General features: G+C 46.0%; 1 protein-coding gene across 7 annotated transcripts in view; it reads left to right on the forward strand.

The window, feature by feature from the left end:
* Window positions 1-25172, forward strand: part of grm3 (glutamate receptor, metabotropic 3) — a 90516-nt gene that overhangs the window by 22320 nt on the left and 43024 nt on the right. For 5 of the 7 annotated variants that reach the window (XM_061823132.1, XM_061823136.1, XM_061823133.1 and 2 more), the window contains 3 exons: window positions 13445-13573; window positions 13670-13841; window positions 18086-18185. The gene's annotated coding sequence lies outside the window, so the exon portion shown is untranslated. Of the gene's footprint in view, window positions 1-13385; window positions 13574-13669; window positions 13842-18085; window positions 18186-25172 lie in introns of all 7 variants that reach the window. The other 2 variants (XM_061823130.1, XM_061823129.1) reach the window with 2 other exon arrangements.

Raw genomic sequence — 25172 nt, forward strand, 5'->3', positions numbered from 1 at the left:
TAGGCAGGGCTGCGCTGAGCGTACGCGTCCGATGAGCGGCACTTACGTGGTTTTGAATTTTCGTCTCATAACCAATTAAAACATCATCTAGAAACTGCATTTGGTTTTCATATAGATTGTCACTGTGATGATTTTTTCCTGAAGTGACCCAAAATGATTGAAATTAAAATGTTTAAATATTTCATTACTACAACATTCGTGTATAGTTTGATCGTAATATTTCTACAAACTATCTTGCAGGACTCGAGCAGTGGGGGCAAACGGTTGCCAATCAAGTTACTTGGATGTCTGTAAAGGTGTGCCACAAGACTCTGCTTTAGCACCACTGTTGATTTCCTTGCATATTCATGAATTAACCCATTCGTGGGCAGCGTCCCATTTTTGGGACATTCAGATTTTCAGGCATTATATCCTTCAGTATAACAAAATATTGAAATGTTTTAATCTGATTATGATTCTGGTTTTTGGGACAATCTACTAAGAAAACCCAAGTACCCTCTTGCAGGCAGTGGGACGAGCTTATAAATTAGTAAAGTTATCATATAACTTAACCATAAACGAAAAAGAAGTGTGATTTCCTTGATTGTGGCCTGTAAGGAGACTTTTACCTCAATAAGGCAAAAAATTGTCACCCTGCCCATGAATGTCTGTATAATTTTCTTCATCAATAGAAAGCAAATCAGAAAATATTTTTTTTTTTTTTGGTCACTTTTGGAGTACGCAAATGAAAGAAAAGTTTGATGGATGTTGTGAGGGAGGACATGAGGACAGCGGGTGTTAGAGAGGAGAATGCACGAGATAGTTGGAAAAAGATGACACGCTGTGGCGACCCCTAACGGGACAAGCCGAAAGAAAAAGAAGAAGAAGGAGTATGCAAATGTAATTTATACAAAGAAAAAAATGCATCTACTCCCCTCTACATAAAATCCATTCGATAAATTTTATCATCTCGCAATTAACTTCACGTGCGACAGTCTCTACGTAGATGGAAAATGAACATTTGTCACGGTTAAGTGTAAAAATATGTTTGGAAAAAAAAAAAAAAAAAAAATCTCAAATCATTAAATAGGGCAAGTACTTTTCTCACATCGCTGTACGCCCGAAGCATGCAATTACCCGAGTGCAAGTGACTACCTGGCGGCGGTGTCACCTTTTGGATGATATTAGCAACAGCAGGAGCGTTTGACATCCCACGGGGCTGTTTAACGGTGCAGAAAATGAAGGCCCGGAACGTCATCAAGACTGCTACTCGGCGGTCTGTTTTGGATCCGGCCCCGCCAACCGTGAGCCGGCATGCAAAGTGAATTTGCACCCCGTCCCGGCTTGCGTTGCAAATGGTCCCCCTGCTACTCGTGGAGGGGGAATAATAGGAGACTTGTCCTTTTCCGAGGAAGATGAGCGCCGTATGTAAATCGGCGCAACGACCTTCGTTATTTTTTATTCTTAAGCGGAGTACACGGATAGCGTCTTGAGCGACGTACGGGGGATATCACTCCTCGAGATTCAAACCGTATTTCTTCGGGGAGAGCCACATTCGCTGATGCACTTTACAGGCAAACGCTTCGATACAAAATGAAAACACTGGCAAGGAGCATGTAGTTTACGATCACGGTGAAGTGGCTGCCAATCTAAGTGAGTCCAACACCAGATTTTACTCACTTGGCCGCGCCGCCTAAAAGCGCAGATCGAAATACCGATGCCACAGTCTGTCTGCTCAGTCCCATTTAATTTTTTTTTTTTTTTTAACCGTGGGTCCTAAGAACGTAAGAGCTGGGAACTAAGACGTGAGTCCTGCCCATTGAACTAAAGTAGGGCAGTTTTGGCCGATCGCGAAGACGCCAACTGTCAGGTTCACCAATTAGACATTCATTAAACAGGACAAAAAAGGAAGCAGAGACACCAGTTCAAGTCTGCGTTGCGCGCAAAAAAATAATAATCCAATGCAAATTGAAGGCATAACATCCAGCTATTCAGTTTATGGCATTTTGCAATGTGATTCAATGAGTGAGGGATGACTGGTTGGTACATCCAATGGCACAATTCCCATACGTACTGTAAAAAAGCCACTGGTTTCTTTTAGGCAGCACACGGAACTTTTTCTAACGTCGACCGCTGCTAACCACCTTACACTCCCCCGCCCCCGCTCTTAAAGACCTACACTCATAATTACAAATGTTACAGTACTTACGCAGCCCCATCAATGCTGCTTTCGTTAGCTCCACAGTCCGGGCAACGTAGTGAAAAGACGAGCTAGACATGCTGCTTACGTTTACTTTTGATATTAACGGAGAAAGTTGAAAAAGAAATGCTGTCGTTTTGAGATGCATTGACTGTCGGAGTATGTGAATAATCGAAGAAAAAGCGGTGAAACTGGTTGAGATTTTCTCTTTTCCGAGTGGGAAAGGTCCGGTCTGGAGCCGAAGTAGAAAGTGCAGGATGAGATGGTGTGTCATTTTAAAATTCCACCTTGGCACGGCCTGATCCAGGATGAAAGCACACGCAATACAGTGCACAAAAAGCTGATTCTGTACCTTAAATATTGAAGGCAACATAACATTAACCTTAAAACAGTTTGGGAGCATCATCACCCCCCAACCCTCCTGTTGGTCGCTCGGGAGAGGCTGGCTGTTAAAAGTTAAAGAAATGCTGCTGTTTTAAGATGCAATGACTGTCGGAATATGTGAATAATCGAAGAAAAAGTGGTTAAACTGGACGAGATTTTCTCTTTTCCGAGTGGGAAAAGTCTGGTGTCGAGCCAAGTTAGAAAGTGCAGGATGAGAAACTGATCCTGATCTAGGATGAAAGCACAGACAATACAGTGCACAAAAAGCTAATTCTGTATTTTAAATATAGGAGGCAACATAACATTAACCTGAAAACGGTTTGGGAGCATCATTACCCCCCCCCCTTCTGTGCACCCCTGAATTAAAGCATAAAGTTTAAAAAAAAAAAATGTTTTTAGGTGGCCGTAACGGTTGAATGGCATTTCCATTCATTTCAATTGGGAAAGTTGTTTTGGATTATGAACGTGGGTTCGGAGGATTTGCAATTCACGTGTGTACCTAATATTCCGGCTGCTTTCCTTTCACATCCAAAAAACTAAAAAAAAAAAAAAAAATCGATAGAAAGACAGAAGAAGGAAATGACTCCACTTATTCAGCGCTTAAAAAGTTCATTTTCCCCAAACGGCTCCATTGCCTCGGTTAACCGTTCGCATAAAATCGCACAGGTAATTACACGCCAACACAAGCTGGCGCATATGGCGCCGTCTAAGTGTGCGCTCCTTAAAAAGCCGCACGATCGAAAAGGGTGGCAAACAAAACGCAAATTGCCGTACGAGAGCCCTTCCTTTTTGAACCGGCCGTCTTGAAAATTGACAACACAAGACAATTTTATTGCGCTTTTTTTTTTTTTTTTCAAATTTGTTTTTCAAACAAGCAGTTTGACGGCTTTCAGGACAGTTGTTGAATTGTATTTATCGTTTTTGAGATGTCTGAAAGCAGCTGTCAAGTGTTTTTCAAACTGGTGAAGAAACTTTATCCCAGATTTTGCTTTCTAACTACAGTACAGCGGTGTCTCGGTTCTCGACCACAGTCCGTTCCAGGAGGCCGGTTGAAACGTGAAACGTTTAAAATCCGAAGCGTGTTTTCCCATTACAATGAATGGAAAATTAAATAATGTGTTCCAAGCCTAAAAAATAGTTTTTTTAAAGGACTGATAATAAACTGCAAACACATATTTTAAATACTTTATATAATTAAATCATATAAGAAATACATTTATTTTTTTACCTAAAATGTATGGTAGAGTGGGAGTGCATTGCCGTATCTGCAGCGACTTTATTTTATTAACGAAAGTGCAGAATAACTTTAAACAAGCAATATTGGGGGGGGACTGAAAAATTGTTTTTTATTCACACAGAAAGTAACGTGTACAAAAAAATTTAACTTGCAACTAGAGGAAAGGAGTTAATGGAACAAAAGAAAAAAGCAATGCAAAACAATCAACTGTCTTGCGCGGCAGCCTGGTCCGAACTTGCAGCCTCCCCTTTGGCGAAAAACCTCCAAGATCTGTGGCCTCTGCCTGGTCAACACGGTTGTTGGTCACTCGCTTTGAGGGCATCCTTGTTTCAGAATGGCGCTGATCGTCGATTTCGCCATGCCGTACTCCTTCGATAGCTCAGAAACGCGCACACCAGATTTGTGCTCGGCTATCAAATCCTTCTTGAAGTCGACAGTTTTATGCACCCCTTTCCGTTATTCAGCACCAGCAGTTCCACTTGCCTTCTTTGGAACCATGATCGGGGGTTCATATTGCTCAATTGGAAGCAAAAAAAAAGTCACTACCGGGACACGTCCGCGTGCAGAGGAGTGTGTGGGTTAAACTATCGGGGCGTTCAAATACCAGTTTTCATTCGAAAACCAAAGTAAAAAAAATTTCGAAATCTTCGTTCGAAAACGGATTTTTAGGAAAACCGAGGCCTTTAGCCGCGCTTCGGCGTCCGGGGCTAAAGGCCTCGGCCGCCTGGAAGCTCAGCTCGCGACCCGCCGTTGGCGGCAGTGAAAGCCTTTAGCCGATTTTCGGTGGAGGTGGAGGCCTTTAGCCTAACTTCGGCGTCTGGGGCTAACGGCCTCCGCCGCCGTCGAAGCTCGGCTCACGGCCAGCCACTGGAGGTCGCTCGTCAGACTCCGCGTCATTCCCGTCCGAAGAACCATCCACGACTGCCGGCCCGGAGCTCCCGGGGGCCTTTGTTTACGCACTTATGTCGCACGTAGGCCTCCGAGTAGTCAGACTCCGCATCATTCCGCCCAAAGAACCATCTGTATATTCAACATTAATTAAAGCCACAGGTTCAAATCTGTACGGAAGTATTCCTCCGCCTTCCAGATCAACCGATACTGGTATTTCTTCATCAGATGAGGATCCATCCATCCATTATCTACCGCTTTTCCGGGTCGGGTCGTTGGGGAAGTAGCTTCAGCAGGGATACCCAGACTTCCCTTTCCCCAGCCACTTCTTCCAGCTCTTCTGGAGGGATCCCGAGGCGTTCCCCAAGCCAGCCAAGAGACGTAGTCTCTCCAGCGTGTCCTGGGTAGTCCCCGGGGTCTCTTTCCGGTGGGACGTGCCCGGAACACCTCACCTGGGAGGCGTCCGGGAGGCATCCGAATCAGATGCCCCAGCCACCTCATTTGGCTCCTCTCAATGCGGAGGAGCAGCGGCTCGACACTGAGCCCCTCCCGGATGACCGAGCTTTTCACCAGTTCTCTTGGGGAGAGCCCGGACACCCTGCGGAAGAAACTCATTTCGGCCACTTGTATCCGAGATCTAGTTCTTTCGGTTACGACCCACAGCCCATAGGTGAGTCTAGGAACGTAGATCGACTGGTAAATTGAGCGCTTCGCCTTTCAACTTAGCACCCTCTTTACCACAACGGACAGATACAAAGTCCGCATCACTGCAGACGCTGCACCGATCCGTCTGTCATTCTTCCCTCACTCGTGAACAAGACCCCAAGATACTTGAACTCCTCCACTTGGGGCAGGTCCTCATCCCCGACCCGGAGAGGGCACCCCACCCTTTTCCGACTGAGGACCATAGTCTCGGATTTGGAGGTGCTGATTCTCATCCCAGCCGCTTCACACTCGGCTGTGAACTGCTCAAAATGCGGAGGAAACTCATTTCGGCCGCTGGTATCAGATGAGGATAAATACGAGAAATCGGCGCCGGGTGTCCCACGTAATCGAGCCTTTGTTGCGGCACGGTACACGTCACATCCGCGCACGTAGGTCATGTGACTCGCGAAAATGGCAGCGCCCCTGAAAATTCATAATTGTCGATATTAAATGAGAGAGGATTTAACAACACATTGTCAAAAATAGAGTACATATTACATGACCCATTGGATACACTCTTCATGCAAAGCATTCATGACATATTTCAACATCAGATGATTTATTTTCAGACCAGCCTTGAAACTTCCTGCCATATTTCAAGCCAAAATAAACATATGATCCTGCATCCTTCGTGCTCCCTGCATCCAGGACACACATTTGCTTGTCAACGTGTTCCCCTTTCTTCATTTTTTTTTTTTTTTTTACATTTTTTTTATTATTTTGAGCACAGTAGCGTTTGGGATTCCAGCGAGCGCAACCTGTCATCCTACGATAAACACGGGAAGTTTCTAGCACAGCACGGAGCGTCGATAACAGAAAAAGGCCTCTCGGCTGCCAAGTTCCAACCCGGGCGTCGCCTCAAAGCTCGTCACGGCGGCCATCGCGAGGAGATGCCGGAAATAGCGGCGCGAAAACCCGGGGAACTCGCGGGCGCCGCCCGTGCCAAAAAAAGCGTCCCTTTGTCTCCGGCCGTCCTTTCCCAACTTTGTTTTGTGTGCCACCTTGAGCGAGGCGACGCAAAAATGTTGAGAGGGTCGGCTGGAGGTTTCGTAAATAGCGACTGTGATAATGAAGCAGATGGGAGATTAATGGACGGGGGGGGGGGGGGGGGGATTTGGACGCTGTTCAAGCATGCGTGTCGCCAGAGACAGCAGAATCTTGTGGCAGGTAATGACCGCATACGCGCGTAGCACATTACAATAGGGTGAAAACATCAGGCTAATATTTTACTTTGTAGGAGTGTTTTGGCAACAGGACTTGAAAATTTTTCTTCATAATTTGTTATTCAAACTGATGGGAAAGTCACGGCAAATGTGAAACCCAAATTTTATTTTTCGATACCATAATTCAATGTTTAACTTCTTTAAAAAAAAAAAAAAATCTGGAAAATTCATTCCGCGCTTCACGCCATTCTTAGTGTTTCATGTATGTCTTTATAAATTTACATATCTAAAAAATGTTTGAAAAAAAAAATCTAAAAAATATAAATGTCGAACAAAAAAATTGTCACATAGCTGGTTTAAAAATTCCTGTTAAAATGTTAAAGATAGTTTATTTTTCCATTGAAGAATGGTTCAAAAATTCAAGGCAAAATGTCCAACCAAAATGATTCATTTTTTTATGTATATATATAATCCAAATTTCATGTCAAAATGATTGTGTTTCAAACATAATATGCAAAAAAAATATATTGATATATGAGTTGAATTAATTCCATGAGCATATTCTTAAGTCAAATCAACTTTCCCAATTGAAATAAATGGAAATGCCTTTAATCCGTTTCATGCTTTAAATGAAACAGCGTACACAATTTTTTTCTGCATGTATTTTTTTAATAAGAAACATACTATACTGCATACAGTGTTAGATGCCATAAAAACACCCATTGAAGTGAACCCATTCATCGGCAGGCTGGCAATTTTTTTGCCTTATTGAGATAAAAGTCTCCTAACAGGCCACAATCAAGGAAATAACACTTCTTTTTCGTTTATGGTTAAGTTATATGATAACTTTACTAATTTATAATCTCGCCCACTTGCGTTTTCTTCGCAGATCGTCCCAAAAACCAGAATCACATTAAAACACTTCAATATTTTGATATACTGAAGGATATAATATAAATATAATGTAAAAAAAAATCATGATGTCCCAGAAATGGGACGCTGCCCACGAATGGGTTAACCCAATGTTTTTTCCAGCTTCCCAGAAATTATTTTGACACCCCTTATTGCTGATTTTCATCAACTCACTCCGCGCATCTCGTTCGTTCTCGCTCGTTTGTGCGTTAATTCACTGAACATCAGCCGCTTCTTTTCAGAAATCGCTTTTGTGGGATCCATTTTTAGGTGGTGGGGGGGGGAGGTAACACCCCCCCCACCACCACCACCACCACCAGTCAAACACGTGAACTGACGGTGGGCAGATGTTGTGAAGTAGCGCAACACTTCGAAACTTGGAAAACTTGCTTGGTGGGGCTACTAGTAAGTCGAGTTACAACTACATGTGTAGAAGTATCACTTTGGATTGCTCCTTTGGGGGCCCGCCGCGAAAGAAACATTTGTTCCCATCGGAACGATGAAATATTAAAAACGTGTGATTTCGAACGGCGGGGCCCTCCTTTGCGAGACGGGACTCGCGCACGTGCCGATCATTAGCGGATTTTAAGTAGCGAGCGCGCCGCCCGTTCATCACTGCGGCGACTGGTCCCGGTTCCGTTTCGCCGGCGCTGACTTTTGGGCCGTCTGCGAATAGCTCGCTCGTCCCTCAGCCTGACAGGTCAGCTCTCGTCTTCCCCGCCGTCGTCATCATCGGTGTCAATGTCGTTATCACGATTTCATTTTGTCATGAGGATGTAATATGTATGTAGTTCAGGAAAAAAAAAATATATATATATATATATATTATAATATATATTAAAAAAATATATTTTATTATTGGTAATATTATTATATTATATAAATATAATAATATTATATATATATATTCTAAAAAAAAAATATATATATATATATATATATATACAAAAATGACACGATGAAATATTAAAACTATGGGTGAGCTCCTTTCCTTTCCTTTCTAAGAATAATTGAAATAATATCCAAAAAGTGAATACTATTCATCCCACAATTGGGCCTTGGCCAATTCGGGTTGCTCATATTTAATGGTTGGCATGCGTGTACCCCAATTTAGAGGAAGTAAATGGACCGTTTTACACATTTATAAGAACTTTGGTGCTCATCACAGACGTTGTTTTTCTTTCCTCTTTATATAAACTAAACAAAATGTCAGGTCGACTCCAGCAAAGCTCGCCAAACTATCAGCTAGAACAAAGTGCTCAGATTTTTTTTTTTTATATAACTTAGCAGGATACGAAGCAACATGGGGGGAAAAAACAAGGAGCAAGACTGATTATAGGAGAAATCCATCATTAAATGTATATTGATATTGACTGAGACATTTTTAGTTCGCCAACGAGTCAAGTATGGTCAATTTCTCATTGAATGTGTTTGTCATCTCTGAGGTCGCCACCTGCTGGCCGTTACTAGAGATGCACCTTCCAGTCGCCTGAAGGACATTTTTAAGCCGGGCCGAAACAAACCCGGGTGGCACAGTTCTGGCCTCACAGTTCTGAGGTCCCGGGTTCAATCCCAGCCCTCCCTGTGTGGAGTTCGGATGTTTTCTCCCGGCACTCCGGTTTCCTCCCACATCCCAAAAACATGCAACATTAATTGGACACTCAATTGCCCCTAGGTGTGATTGTGACTGTTGTGTCTCGATGTGCCGTGCGATTGGCTGGCAACCAGTTCAGGATGTTCCCCGCCTCCTGCCCGATGAAAGCCGGGATTGTCTCCAGCACTCCCACGATGACCCTTGTGAGGATAGGTATCTCACCCAATGGAAAGATGAATAAACAAACACTTTTCCCTTTTGATGTTTAACAGCAATCAGTTTGTGCTAATGTCTTCCTTTTCTTTCACGCTGAAATTTGGTGATTCTTCTTTAGTAACTCAAAATACATAAAAAGAACATGATTTTGAAATAAATGTACAACAAATTTTGTTCATGCTCAGACTGAAGACTTCATACCGCCTGCCAGGATACAATTTTTTTCCCTGAAACATTGATTTAGGATTATTCATTCCTTCATTAATGTGAGGCGGGGCGTTCACACAATTTCAAAAGATCTGCACCGCGAATAATGACAATCCATCCATCCGTCCTTTGCTGCTTATCCTCACGAGGGTTGCGGGGAGTGCCGGAGCCAATCCCAGTTGTCACCGGGCAGGAGGCGGGGTGCACCGTGAACTGGTTGCCAGGCAATCGCAGGGCACATAGAAAAAAAAAAAAAAAAAAAACCAGTCGCACTCACAATCACACCTATGGTCAATTTAGAGTGTTGAATTAATGTTGCATGTTTTTGGGACGTGGGAGGAAACCCACAGAGGCACGGGGAGAACATGCAAACTCCACACCGGTGGTGCCGGGATCGAACCCGGGTCCTCAGAACTGTGAGGCCAACACTTTACCAGCTGATTCACCGTGCCGCCATAGTGAAAATCCATATAGAATTTTTTTTTTTTTAAACAAAAATAAAAAACTCATGAAAAGCTGGGTTCAGCCATCAATGAGCATATATATATATATATATATATATATATATATGAAGAGTTTGTTTTCAAAACGAGACATAGGCATTTTTTTCAGATTTACGAAACTCGCGCCAAAATTATCCATTCGGAGCTGGATAATTTTGGCGCGAGTTTCGTAAATCTGAAAAAAATGCCAATGTCTCGTTTTGAAAACAAACGTCATATATATTAAAATTATTAATAAAAATAGATAAAAATTAAAAATGACCAAAAATTTGGGGAAAAAAATCTGTGAATAAATAAATCCCTGGGTGCTAAACTCCCAAGTATGCAGGGGCTCTGCCGTGGGTCATAATTTAATGTTAATCAATTATTGTGGTGATTTTCTTGACAAAAATGGATCTGCGACATCGTTTGTACACGTGGAAAACGGAAAGGACTTTTTTGATACGGTGCTGCACGTTCCAAAATACTTTTTTTTTTTTTTTTTGCAATCAGCAAATTAATCTTCAACGTCATCCAATATAAGAGACGGCGCCGCGGGAATATGCGATAATGCATCGAAATGAAACGATGAGCGAGCGATAAAGCGAAAAACGACAGAGTGGCGCGACGCGTGCGTGTTTTCGGGGCTGCCGCGCTCCGGCCGCCGCGCTTATTGTCGGAACGCCGCTGCAGACGGCCTCATATCATTAATCAATTATTCACCACGAGCGTGTTAATGTTTCATGAGCGAGGCTGCTGCGGTCAATTACTAATGAATCGCGCTCGTCGTCAGAAAAGCTCGGAGGAGACCACAAATCGCAAATTATACGCCGGGTTTTGGGGTGGGCGGGGGGGGGGGGGTACTGAAGAACTGAGATGGGTTCTGTGACGTCATCACTTTTTTTTTTGAAGTACTTTTGGATTAGTTTCTTGCAGTGAAAATGAATAATATGAGCAGATGAACACTAGACAGGTCAGTGCATGTCTTATGAAGTGTGTGTGTGTTGGCCCTGCAGTCTGTTAGACATGGCCGTGTACACAAGTTAATTACAGCCCCCCCATACCCCCACCCCCCCCCCCCTTTGGAGACCCACACAGCCCAAAACAATATGACAGACATTGCCACACGTACAATACATCCAACTTTTATTTTTCCGTCTCGAAATGTTCTGATGAGAGACGACGTGAGAAGGGTCGGGTATTTACAGCCCTGAGCTCCACCCCCCAACCCACCCACCCTAGTCGCCATGGTAACAAAATCCTTTTACTGTAGTCGACGGTGCCGTCGAAAGCGGGTGTGCTGTAGTTTGGGATTTTCAGGTTATTTTGACCACTCAGCTAAACTGTCGGGGGGGGATCCATTCATCTCCTTTTCACAAAGAGAAACTGTGTTGCCTTGAGATATGAGCTGACCTCATCCCGTGAGCACACTCTTAACTCAAAGTTCTCGTGTCGCAAACCATCTTTCATTGGAAATGGATGGAAATGCCGTTATTCCGTTCCGCCCTCCTCAGGAAATGTTTGGGTTTAAATAGTTATTTTGTTCTTACAAATGAGGAAAAACAGAATTAAACACGTTGCGCATCACGATTCATTTATTGCACGTCCTTCTGGTGTGTGGGGGGGCGGGGGGGGCAGTATAATAAAGTCATACAAACACAAATAAAGAAGAATGTCATAAAGCCTCTAAGTCACCAAGTAAGTGGGACCAAAATGAGTTCTCGACCACAATCTGTTCGAGAAAACGGTTCGAGAAGTGATTTGTTCGAAAACCGAATCGACGTTTCCCATTACAATGAATGGGAAAAGAAATAATGCGTTCCATGCCTAAAAAAATTTGGCTTTTTAAAGCATTTTTTTTTAGCTTTTCCTGATAATAAACTGCATAGTAGAAATACATGTGTAATTTAAATATTTTATATAATAAAATAATTTGAGACTTTTTTTTTGCTCAAAATGTATGCTTTAGTAGTAGAGGACGCTAGGCTGGGAGTTCGTTGCCGTATCTGTAGCGACTCAGACCCTCGGCCGTGTGTGTCATTTCCGTTGTTTTTTTCGGGGGCATTCAAATTGACAATAATAAAACGCGTTGAGGGTGGGTCATCTGCTTGGGCCGCGCGCGATGTTATTTCCAGTTTTTTTTTTTTCAGACGGCATTCGAAATGGCAATAAAAAAAAAAACACGTTGTCGGTGGGTCAACTGCTCGCGCCGCGATGTTATTTCCAGGGTTTTTTTGGGCGGGGGGCGTTCGAATTGACAATAACAAAGCATGTCGTGGGTCGGATGGTCTGGCCACGCGCAATATGTTATTTCCGGGTCTTGTCGGGGGCATTCGAGTACCGATTTTCATTCGAAAACAAGCAAAAACATCATGAAATTTCTGTTCGAAATCGGGGACATTCGAGAACCAAGGCTTTTGTTTATATGCCAGTGAGTATTGTTTGTGATTTCGTCTGTCTGCATGTGTTGATACTCCATTAGTATCGAATATTTGTTGCTTAGAGTGTTACAATACCACCGCATGGATGTTATCCATTAGCACATCAACGGTGTTTCCAATTATCTTTTAGCCTCAAGCTATCAGATTTCGAAGCTGAATTGTGTGGTTATGTCTAATTGTCTTTGTTTTATGTTTACTTTGATGGTAACCTTCAGCTGGGAGTGACAAAGAGGTTCAAGTCTCTATTGAGGGGAAAGTTTTAAGTGTATGCCAAACCTGTCATGGCCATGACCTGACCACCACTGTAGGCGGTGCTTCCTGTGACGGGCGATGCCACCTCTGACAATTGTCACAACTGTGTTGCATTTTGGACACTAATGGACCAAGTACTTAAGTTTTAAATGTGTCAACGGGATTTGCCAGTTTGTTGCGCATGCTTCACTGCATCATGGGGTACTAAGGAAAACGTATGGTTAGTGTAGAGCGAGCCTGTGCCTCTTTAGTTTGACCACGTCTTGCCGTGTTTCTTAGTTGGCCTCATAGTCATCGGATCTCGTTTATGTTTCTGGACCTTGCCACTAGCATAGCATTTTTGTGGTTCCACTTGTTTAGGACTGCCTTTCGGGATTGACCTCTTTTTGGAATAAAACCACTGTGAACATTATGCCTTTGCCTGGGAGTCCTGCATTTGGCTCCGCCCCAGTCCCGCTGGTTCATGATAAAACCGCCGCTCGTTAAGAAGTGTCATTGAGTTTGCTGCCACGATACAGCGCTTGGTACTTAAGTTTGGAAATAAACATCTCACATCTTGGAAATCGTAATCATTTCAAATGTATCCGTGGCTTAAAAGCGAAGCGTGGAGAGTCTCTGTTAAACAAAAGTGCGATCATTAGCAAAATCCTTTCAAATATCTACACTCTTCCCCTAACTTATCACCAATTTATGGTCTCTGTATTCTTATATCTGTTCTTTCCCAGTAAGACCAGCAGGTGTCGCCGTTCTTTTCAATGCAGCAAGTTGTTTTTCCTTCGTGAAGGTCCTTCGCCGGGCGTGCAAGTGCGACTCGCCGACTGTAATTCGTTGGGCGTCACCCGCTTCGCTCGCGGTCGCTTGAGTGACTTTTGGGAGACGTCGACCGCATCACAAGTGGCCACCGAGAGCAAAAGTCAGTGGGAGCTTACGCTCACAAGTGTGGGGCGCACAGCAGTTGGGGCACACTCGCGAATCGTGTGTGTGTGTGTGTGTGTGTGTGCGAGCGCAGGCGTAGCACTCCATCCATCTCGGGGGCCTGGGGACGGGGAGCGGAGGGGCGTGTGAAATGAAGCACGGCTAACGCTATTAGCGCACGGACGCAAACCATCTGTGGGGAATCGGAGAAGGAAGCGCGCGCGGCCCCGGCGGACTTACTTCCTGCTACGTGAACCGGCGATGAGGTGAAGCAAAGCATTCCTCAACACGCACACACGCAGTTAATGGAGCCATGTGGTCTTCAAGTGGTCCATTTTTTTATTGACCATCATCCGTACAGCTTCCTGCATTAATGTCCTTCTTTCCATCTTTTTGCCCGTCCTTCTGTGGGGAAGTATTGGACACAAAGACCCCCCCAATCCCTCGCTGAAGTACCCTTATTGGACAAAGGGGCTCGCTGCATATATGCATGCCACACGGACAATGAGGCCCTTATTAGAGCGGCCAGCATCTCGCTCTGGGACGCTTTCGGGGGGAAAAGCTGTGACTGACGCGGTGCGCAAGTGTGCACGTGCACGCGCTTCCCACACGGCCGCACGCATGCGAGTCGCAGGGGTGTGAAGTAGATGCTCTTAGTCCTCCCTCGGTCACTTAAGTGATCAATCACTGCCTGATCACACGCAGCGTGGCAGCACATCAGGGGCGGGGACCAAAATATCACCTTGGAGCGCATCACAAATCCAAAGTGTCCAAGGAGGCATACTCATTAGTGACGTTTTGGACCCCACTGAGGACTAGAGTGGGCAAACTCCGGTGTTTTTGGTGGTTTTTTTTTTTTTTTTTTTTTTTTTTTTGGGGGGGGGGGGTGTCATCAACACAAAAGTGATTTTGAAGTTTTATGGCTGCAGTAAAAGCTGAGGGATTCGTACCTGGGTGATTTATATGTGGGAGGAATTACTTCCATCCATCCATCTATTCATTTTCTTTGCCGCTTAACCTCACGAGGGTCGCGGGGAGTGCAGGAGCCTATCCCAATTGTCAACGGGAGCTTTTGTCGCCAGCCAATCGCAGGGCACATGGAGACAATCGGCACTCACAATCACACCGAGGGGCAATTTAGAGTGTCCGGCAATCCTGCAACCCTCGTGAGGATGAGCGGCTTGTAAAATGAATGGGCAAATGAATGAATGGGATACACCGAGGTACAATTAAGAGTGTTCAATTAATGTTGCATGTTTTTGGGGTGTGGGAGGAAAACCCGGAGGAAACCCGCGCAGGCACGAGGAGAACATGCAAACTCCACGCAGGCGGGTCCGGGATTGAACCCGGCACCTGAGAACTGTGAGGCCAACGCTTTCCAGCAGACCCACCGTGCCGCCTCTGTTGTAAACATCTATCCATCCATCCGTCAATCCATCCATTTTCTTTTCTTTTTCCGCTTATCCTCACGAGTGCTGGACCCTGTCGCAGCTGTCAACTGGCAGGAGGCGGGGTACGCCCTGAACTGGTCGCCAGCCAATCGCAGGGCACATGGAGACAAACAGCCGCACTCACAATCACACCTAGAGGCAATTTTAAAGTGTCCAATTAATGTTGCATGTTTTGGGATGTGGGAGGTCGCCGGAGTGCCCGGAGAAAACCCACGCAAGCACGGGGAGAACATGCAAACTCCACACAGGCGGGGCCAGGAATCGAACCTGCGTCCTCAGAACTGTGAGGCCGTTTACTTTTACGTTTACGTTGAATTACTTTTTACAGAAATTTGGATTTTCCTCAATTCTTTGCTTTGACTTGCAAGCCGACAGGCGGCGGTTAACGCAAGTCAGCGCCACAACAAGCAGCAGTTTGGCAAACGGTTAAGACGTCTTTTAATTATTTATTTATTTTTAGCGCCGCTAGATTTTGACTGCCAAACGAAACATAAACATAACAAACACGTCAAAATTAAACTAAGCAAAGAGAATTTCACTTTGCGCAACTTACCAAACCAAATGTACATTGCTTGAGCAAAGTAGACGGGCTCCTGAAAATCATTGCTACCGGCTATTTGAACAGAAACTCTGAAGCAACACAAGTAGACAGGTAATGTACAGCAACAGCCTCACAGTCACAGGCAAATCTTCTTTGTCCTCTGTGGAAAAAAATGATGGAATCGCACCAGAAAATAGCACAAAAACTGTCATTTTTTTTACATTTTAAGTGATTATGTCATTACCGTATGTTTTTGTAAATTGCAATATCCTCGGGTGCAATTTCTTTTTACTGAAAAAGACGATCCGAAAAAACTTTTTGCGCAGGGCTCGTCGCTCAATTTCATGGGCGCGGTGACGAGCGCGACGAAAACAGCCGCACACCTTCAGCGGCTAGCGGCGATCGGAGCGCGCTCGCGCGGCCTCGCGCTCACGAAATCCGGCCTCTCCACAGAACGTGTGTGTCAAACAGCGAGGAGGCTCTGCGACTCAATCACGCGTGAAGAGGATTTTCTGTTCAATAGGCGCCGCAGACGTGCATACTTGCATTCTAATGAGCGCGGCGTCATGCAAACAAGTTGGCTCTCCACCTCGGGCTTTGGACTTGTTTACACGTTAGCTTTGGACGCTCATCCGGAGAGACAATGGATTTCAACGCGTTAGCTGGCACCTCGGAAAAGGCTGCGCTTCAGGGGGTGGGACATGCCCTGAAAAGTTTTGGAAGCAGTCTCCAACGCATCTGTTAAAGAAAAACAAACAAAAAAAAACAACACAAAAGCATCCGTCACCGGTTTTAGCGATCGGCGAGAAATTACAGTCGGACGTCGGTGGTGAGAGGACACTCGGGGAAAGTCTTGAGGGCGCAGGCCTGAAATTTAGCAGGACCCGGTCAGGAGTATCCCAGACAGATGCCAGATCTTTGCCATGTGCCAGATAGTTTGGGGCGAAAATGCCATATAAATCTGACCATTTGGAAGACTTTTAGCAAATAAAAACTTAAAAAATAGCCCCCAGAACTTGGTGCAAATATCTGTCACGGCATGATACATGATACCCACGCCCCAAATGGACGTTTCCGATGGTGACTTTAAGCTCCGCCCCCTTACCCACGTCCGACAAGCTTTCAAAATGGCGATTGAACATAACAGGTTTGAAGTCGATTCTCTATCGCGCATTCAAGGGTATGTTTTTCGCCAAATGCGGCAGACTTGTCCAAGGGAGTTCCACGGAGAGGTCTCGTCTATTTCACGCAAGGATTTGTACGCCGAATTAAGATTTTGGACGGAGCGGGACGCAATGTCAGAGTTGATCAATCCAAAAAAAAAAAAAGTTTGACGCCTCACAAACTTCATATTGAAATAGTGGAATGGTGCTGCGCATGCAAAGCAGGGTGAGTGCTTTTTACTTGGAGAGATCACAAGTAATATCATTGTAGTCCTTTCCAAGCGCACGCTACTGGCAACCAGCATTGCTTGTGGGACAATACGGCGAGAGGGGCGTGTCAAGACAATGCGGCTATCTGATTGGCTGTTATCGTACGAGCGATTGACAGGTCGGAAAGGTCCATCGGACGTCAGTGATGAGAGGACACTGAGGACGCAGGAACTCTGGGCAAATTCCATATTTTTTTGGGTGAAATGACCCAGTCAGAAGTATCAAAGACACAAAATAGCCAAGATTTTTGGTACGTTCCAGATAATTTCGCGACATGCTACCCACACACCAAATTGAACAGGAAACTGGCCGTGTTGGTGCGAAGCAGCCATTTTGGGAGATCTATCGACACGTTAATTCCCAAACACGTTTGCCTTTGCCATCTAATGTGGGCGGGGCATGCTGTCGAAGCCACCGCAACGAAAAATTGGGCGTACGTGTCGGTCATAACAGGAAGCACAAAAAGGTTTCTAGGCCCCCGACCCGACATTAAACAGGAAGTCTCTTATTTTGGTCTGACCGAATTTGACAGCTCTACTATGACCAACTTCTACAAGGCAATTAGCCAATCAGAAGCAGGCGTACTAGAAACTTGGGATGGCGACGTTGCCAAGTCAAGTTTTTTTGATGCTGCACCACAGAAGACGGGCGGAGCACGGCGTCAAAGTTCGATTGTTCCGAGGATTCGACGCACGGCCGCTTGCATCTTTTTCTTTTTTGTTTTTTTTTGTGGACTCGCGGGTTGGACAGATGGACGAAAATGAATTCCCCATCTCTCCGCTCCTCGCCGTCGCCGTCTGCCGGCTGGCCTGTCGATCCGAGCGGTAAACATGCGCAGAGGGAGGATGGCGGCGGAATGGCTAAGTTTTCTTTTTATCCAATAAAAAAATGTCTCCGCACAAAGATCGATTGTTGTTGCTAGGAGACTGAAGCATCCTTTGGCAAGCGGGCTTCGGCTCCCCACGTCTGTTTTTTTCCCCTCCCTCCCTCCCTCTCTCTCTCTCTCTCTCTCTCTTTTTCTCTTGCCCTCTCTCATATCCAAACCAAACACACATTCTTCCTCCCTCGCTCTCTCACTCACACAGCGACAGCATCCTCTCTCTCGGCGTGACTCCTCCGGGGACCGCGAGTAGACCCGGTCCAAACTTCCAGCTGAGAACGGATTCCCTACGAGACGACACAAAGGTGAGTAAGAAAAAAACGGCGACAACCTTCCCTTCATTCTCTTTCTTTCTGCCGGGTAAAAAAAAAAAAAAGAGGAAAGAAATTGCCCGCAACGGGTGTCGAAGTTTGATTTGTTTTTGCTTCGACCGGTCGCGGGTTGGACCCGCTCGGATGCTGCGGACGCACGCCAGACGAGGCGAAATGGTGCGGTCGGCCGTCGGAACTTTGCGTACAGGTGGAGCCGCGCGGCGCCTGGATGCAAAATCCGATTAAAAGTGCCCCGACGTCGTCAAATAAGTGAAAGGCGGAGGAGGAGCGCAGCGGTTTGCGTGAATTATGCGCGGATTACGTGGCGTCGCCCTTCCGGCGGACTGAACTTTGCCGTCGGTTTAGAATGTGACAGACTTTATTTCAAAGGGACGCGTGTTATTCTGGAAGTGTGACCTTGCGTTCTCCTGACTTTGGAAATGAATGCGCATTAATATTGTTGGCGTTGGGGAGTGACTGCAACATGAGGTGCACCTGCACGTCTGGGAAAGAAGAAAAAATAATAATAATCTGCTTTGGCAAATACAAAAACGGCACCTCGAAAACGCTTGGAAATCCACTCGCCCGATGTTTTTCATTGTTATTTTAACAGCATTGCTGGTAAATGGTTGGCCTCACAGTTCTGAGGACCCGGGTTCAATCCCAGACCCGCCTGTGTGGAGTTTGCACGTTCTCCCCGTGCCTGTGTGGTTTTTCTCCGGGCCCTCCGGTTTCCTCCCACATTCCAAAAACATGCAACATTATTTGGACACTCTAAATTGCGCCTAGGTGTGCGGATCTTTGTCTATGCGCCCCGCGATTGGTTGGCAACCAGTTCAGGGCGTCCCCCGCCTCCTGCTCGTTGACAGCTGGGATAGGCTCCAGCACTTCCCGCAACCCTCATGAGGATAAGAGGTCAAGAAAATGGATGAATGGATGGATGGATAAATTGCCCCGAGGTTTGCGGATGTTTCTCTATGTGGCCCGCGATTGGCCGGCAACCAGTTCAGGGTGTCCCCCGCCTCCTGCCCGTTGACAGCTGGGATTGCGACCCTCGTGAGGATAAGCGGCAAAGAATATGGATGGATGGATTGATTTTAACAGCAAATTGAATTTGAAAAGTCAAGTCATGGAAAATATTTCGATATACTATCCATCCATCAATCCATTTTTTTTATTGCTTATCCTCACAACAGCCCCACTCACAATCACACCTCGGGGCAATTCCATGTGTCCAATTAATGTTGCATGTTTCTGGGATGTGGGAGGAAACCTGGAGCGCCCGGAGAAAAACCACACAGGCACGGGGAGAACGTGCAAACTCCACACAGGCGGAGCCGGGATCGAACCCGGGTCTTCAGAACCGTGAGGCCAACAATTTACCAGCTGCTCCCCCATGCCGCCAATTTTACAACTATTGTTCAATTTATGCTTCAACAAGATTTGGTGGGGAATGAAAATTCTCGTTCTATTTATGACAATAATAAACCGAAAAAACTAATTGTGGTCAAACTGTGGTCAGTTTTCTGCGTAGATGAAAATATGTAATCCCTTTAAGATATTCTTTTATCAGTTTTTCATAATCGCCGATTTCCTTTTATTGGGTTTGCAAGACAATTTGGTTTGGAAATGTCCAGAATGTTCTTTTTAGGCTATTCGAGTTGGCCCCTTTCTGCCTGGCATTTCAGACTGCTGGATTTCTCATTAATTTGCAAATGAAATTTGGCGACATCTCTTAATTGTCCTTCGGTGTGAATGGTCGTTTTTCTATGTGTGCTCTGCAATTGGCTGGCGACCAATCCAGGGTATACCAAGCCCCTTACCTCAAGTCAGCCGGGATCGGCTCCAACTTACTTGAAATTGATGGCTTGATGATTTTCTTGGAAAAATTCATAACAGACACCCATCCATTTTCTTAGCTGCTTATCCTCACGAGGGTCACAGGAGTGCTGGAGCCTATCTCACCTGTCAACAGGCAAAAGGCGGAGTACTCCCTGAACCGGTCGGCAGCCAATCGCAGGGCACACATGTATACGGACAACAGCCGCACTCACAATCACACCTAGGGGCAATTTAGAGCGTCCACTTAATGTGGCGTGTTTTTGGGATGGAGAAGGAAACCGGAATGCCCGGGGAAAACCCACACAGGCACGGGGAGAACATGCAAACTCCGCACAGGCGGGTCCGGGATCGAACCCGGGACCTCAGAGCCATAAGGCTAACACTTTCCAGCACGGTGCCGCCACACCCATAATACAATGGTTTATAATATATTGTAATTTTTTTATTTTACCCAATGCGATGGACTGACTACATCAAGCCCCTCCCCTCAGTTCAAAATGGCGCCAGATTGCACCAAATTCATATCTTTACGGAATATGGTTTTGGTCCGAGCACAAAAGCAGCGAATATTTATGTTTATCAAAGGATAATGGAAGATAGCGTCCCCCCAAAAACCTAAAATGCGGTGGTCCTCTGTATTCATAATTCCGTTTTGGCAAACAATATCGCAAAATTCACAATACATCCGACAAATCAACATTTTTGAATGGATGGACTATTTGGGGTTGTGCGCGTGTACCTAATGTTCTGTCCAGTGTCCAGTATTGTTAGCCTAATCGTATCATTGCCATCATTTTTATTTTATTTTATTTTTTTTTAAATCGTGACACGAATTAACAAACGACATTTCCTCGTACGTGTTTGTTGTCGCCGTGCGTACGTTTCCCCGATAAGCTGAGTAAGGGCGGTTCAAACACGGTGCAGGAGCCGGCGCGGGCGTTCGAAGCGCGCGTCGGGCCTCGACGACGGACGATACACTCGTGTGCGCGTTCAAAGGCGGCGTGCACTTATTTGAGAGGGGGCGAGTCTGCAGCGCGGCACTTCTGCGCCCGGCGAATGTGCTTACACGAGCTCCTGTTGGAGCACCTTGATGCTGATGATGAGGATGATGGCGGCGGCGGTAGCTTCCACCTTTGTTCGCGGTCACGCCGCGGTGACGCAAACGAACAGCGACGTTGTCGTTGAAGCGCGTGACGGACGGCGTTCGGCGTGTCTACGTTCCTGCGGTGACGGCACAAATAAGCCAAAGAAAAAGCAAAGGTGTGCGCTGGTTGACTCGTTAAATGGGAGTCAATTGAGATCGCGAGTCCTGTTGACAAATAATCGTGGGAGCTAAAAAACTGAACGACCAGACCGGATTTCTATCAATAGAAAATGGGTTGATTTCACCAAAGTTGCCGCTCAAACCATTAAAAAAAAAAAAAAAAAAAATTCAAAACGAGATCGAGAAATGGATTTTGATGGTAGTATGCGAGGGCCCACACGTACGCCATCAGGTGCTTGGAGTTGTCCATTTCTTTCCCTCATAATCGACGTGACGAGCCGAGATTACCCCCCCCCCCGATCGTCGTCTTCTACTCAAAAGCGGTGCTGATCCAAAGAAATGCAACGGCGCCATCTACAGTGTTCCAATCGTCATTGCGTTGATTTAGAAAAACCCTCTTAAGTGTAGTTTTATGTGACGACGCCGGTTTAAATATTTGTCCGGCTTGTTTTCATTTGACTTTTGAGATGTTTTTCTACAGGACGCGTTCTACTCTGTTTTAGTGATAATAGAAAACCATATTTCACCTTATTTGATGTCAAAGCGGCGGCACGGTGGATTAGTTTAAGCGTTGGCCTCCCAGTTCTGAGGTCCCGGGTTCGATCCCGGACCCGCCTGTGTGGAGTGTGCGTGTTCTCCCCGTCCCTACGTGGGTTTTCTCCGGTCGCTCCGGTTTCCTCTCACATCCCGAAAAACACGCAACATAAATTCGACACTAAATTGCCCGTAGGTGTGATTGTGAGTGCGACAGTTTGTATCCATGTGCCCTCTGATTGGCTGGCGACCAGTTCAAGGTGTACCCCGCCTCCTGGCTGTTGACAGCTGGGATAGGCTTCAGCACTCCCCGCGACCCTCGTAAGGATAAGCGGCAAAGACGATGGATGGATGGGTGTTCTTGTGTCACAACTTCCAGTCACCATCAGTTCATGCGTGTTTTGAGCTTCCATTTTCATTTTTTTTTTTGGGGGGGGGCAGCTATTTTGTAAAATTTCTTCAAGTCAGAAGAAAAAATGAAAAAACACGAAGACTAGTGGACTGCGTGAAGTCGACTCGGCGAACTATTCCGACCGTCTTTACTCCTAAGATTAGATCTGCGATTTGGACTCGGTTGCCTCGGCCGACCGCCAGCTGAGGTGAAGTCGCGGTTGCCTTCGCCGCATGTTTGATGGGCAGTCCACTGCATGTTGGGGCTATCGCAAATTTGGGGGGAGGGGATGAACGGTTACATGGTAAAATTCCACTTTACACAGCCCCTGAGCAAACTGCAACGACAAGCAAGGAATCGTTCCTTTGGACAAGCCGGCTCCCCGAAGTAAGCCGAAGTTGAAATCGCAGGCAAAATAGTGATGAATGAAACCGTAGTACGGATCCATCTGTCATCGGTTTTCTTTCGCGCTTGTCCTCATTAGCGCGGCGGGTGACTTGGAGTCGATCCCGGCCGACTTTGGCGGCGAAGCGGCCTACGCGCCGGACTGGCGGCCAGTCAATTTCAGACAGCCGTTCACGCTCAACTTTCACATCCATCAATTTGGTCTTCGGTTGACCTCACCCCGAAACGCGTTCCCCCGACTGAGATTTGAACCCGAATCTGGGGACCGCGAGGCAGAAGCGCTGACAGAACACGTTTCCCAGAGCGTACCGGTTCCCTCGCTGATTTGACGACGACTCTCCATGAACGCAGTTTTTGTGGTTTTTTACATTGTCCTGCTGACTCGTGCAAAAAAAAAAAAAAAAAAACGATCCTTCTTGCCTTTGATTTCGAGTAAACTTCAGTCTTGCCGAGGCTGCACATGAAGCATAAATCTCACCGTAGATCATAAAAATCAGTAGCTCGAGTTGTCCTGTAAATAAGTTCAAAGTCGTGTATGTATCAATTTGCATCCGCGCCATCATGCGAACGTGAAATTAATATCCGTAAAGGTTTCCTGCAGTGCTCCTCTGCTTTTCAGGCGTCTTTTTTTTTTTTTTTCAGTCATTGTTTTTTTTTTTTTTGCTGTTTCTTCTGTTTTAATGAAGAGCGCCTGAAGATCGGCGCCGCTTCCGTCTCACGCGTACGCATAAAGGTTTGGCGGTGCGGCGCCACAAGGCCCCACGCCCCTCCTCGCAATTCGCCGCCATTCATACGCAGACGGGGGAGGATGTTCGCCTGCGATGTTTGCGAGGGGGATCAGACTCTTAAATAATTGATGGAGCCGAGCACAGAGTTGTGTGTGTGAGTCGTCACGTCTCAGGTAAATAAAGGTGGGAGACAATTTGTGTCCCGTCCGCAGCCGAGGCGGCGACGGCTCCGAGAGCTCGGAATGTTGTCAGCTGGCCGGGATCCTAATTGGACCAGAGGGTGCAGAACTGGGTCGCTGTTTGTATTGGGGAGAGCAATTATGACAGCGACTACAATCAGCTCGGCCACTTTCTCTCTCTCTCCTCTCAGAAATGCAATTTTCATCAAATTGAGTCACTGCCCTCTTCTGCTTTTCTTCACTTCATCCATCCATCATTCCATTTTCTTCGCTGCTTATCCTCACGAGGATCGCGGGGGGTGCCGGGGCCTATCCCAGCTGTCAGGAGGCGGGGTACACCCAGAACTGGTCGCCGGCCAATCGCAGGGCACATGGAGAGACAGACAACGGTCGCACTCACAATCACACCTTGGGGCAATTTTAGAGTGTCCAATCAATGTTGCATGTTTTTGGGATGTGGGAGGAAACCGGAGTGCCCACCCGGAGCAAAACCCACGCAGGCACGGGGAGAACATGCAAACTCCACACAGGCGGTACCGGGATCGAACCCGGATCCTCAGAACTGTGAAGCCAACGCTTTACCAGCTGCTCCACCGTGTTGCCTGTTGCCGTCATTTTTCTTTCCTCAATTTTCTTTTGGGTCTTGAGTTGCTGGTGGCAGTGAAATTCACCACAAGCAGTGATTTGGCAAATTGTGAATGAATTCTTCCCAAAAAAAGTGGCCTCACAATGCTCCTCGCAATACAAATTTACTCTACAACTAAACACAAAATGACCAGGTTGTATACCGTATTTCACAGCCTATACAGAGCACCTGGTTATAAGCCTCACCCAGTACATTTGTAAAGGAAATACCATTTGGTACACACGTACGCCGCAGCTGTGTAAAAGCCGCAAGTGCTCGCATTGAAACCCACATTGAAACGAGATATTTACAAAGAATGACAGTACACAGAGAGTTTAATGTTAACGCTAGTGCCGACGCGCTGACGCTAGTGTGGCCGCCCTAATGCTAACGCAAGTGCTGCACTAACAGAGCCGGTTTAGAAAAAAAAAAAACATACCGGTAAAAATCACTGAGACACGGCAGTAACGTGCTAGTGCAGGGCTAACAGGGCCGCATCGGTAAAAGTCACTTCCTCTGCAAATATATCCCACCGGTCTCACTGCTTCCGCTGTGCCTCCTTTGCCGCCGTTAGAAAAAATGCACAAATTGGCCACATAAACACACGGGATTGAAAGTGTGTGAAAAAAGTTACCAAAAAAAAATTACAATATTTAACCAAAATAAGCTTTTGCCTTGAGAAAGTCTGCTAGCTTAATACTAACACCTAACTGAAAACGCCATAGACGGGCGCACACAATTAGCAATAGTTCTGAAGCGTTAAACAACTGTAGCGAGACAGAATACAATAATATTCACAGGCATATATTCTTTATCCTCGCCCAAAGCTAGCTTAGTAGAGCGTGTCTATTTCTGTATCTTATCATCAAATCTATGGATATTATGGCTTTATGTCTGTATATTATGCCTCTGCGTGTATTGTGGAGCCCGCAGCAGCTCTTTGTGACTCGGCATCGCATGTAACATTGTGTCGCACCTCGTTGCGACTCCGAATGGGAACATCTTGTGGCACC

The sequence above is a fragment of the Syngnathoides biaculeatus genome, chromosome 6 (genome assembly GCF_019802595.1).
Source record: "Syngnathoides biaculeatus isolate LvHL_M chromosome 6, ASM1980259v1, whole genome shotgun sequence".
NCBI lineage: Eukaryota > Metazoa > Chordata > Actinopteri > Syngnathiformes > Syngnathidae > Syngnathoides > Syngnathoides biaculeatus.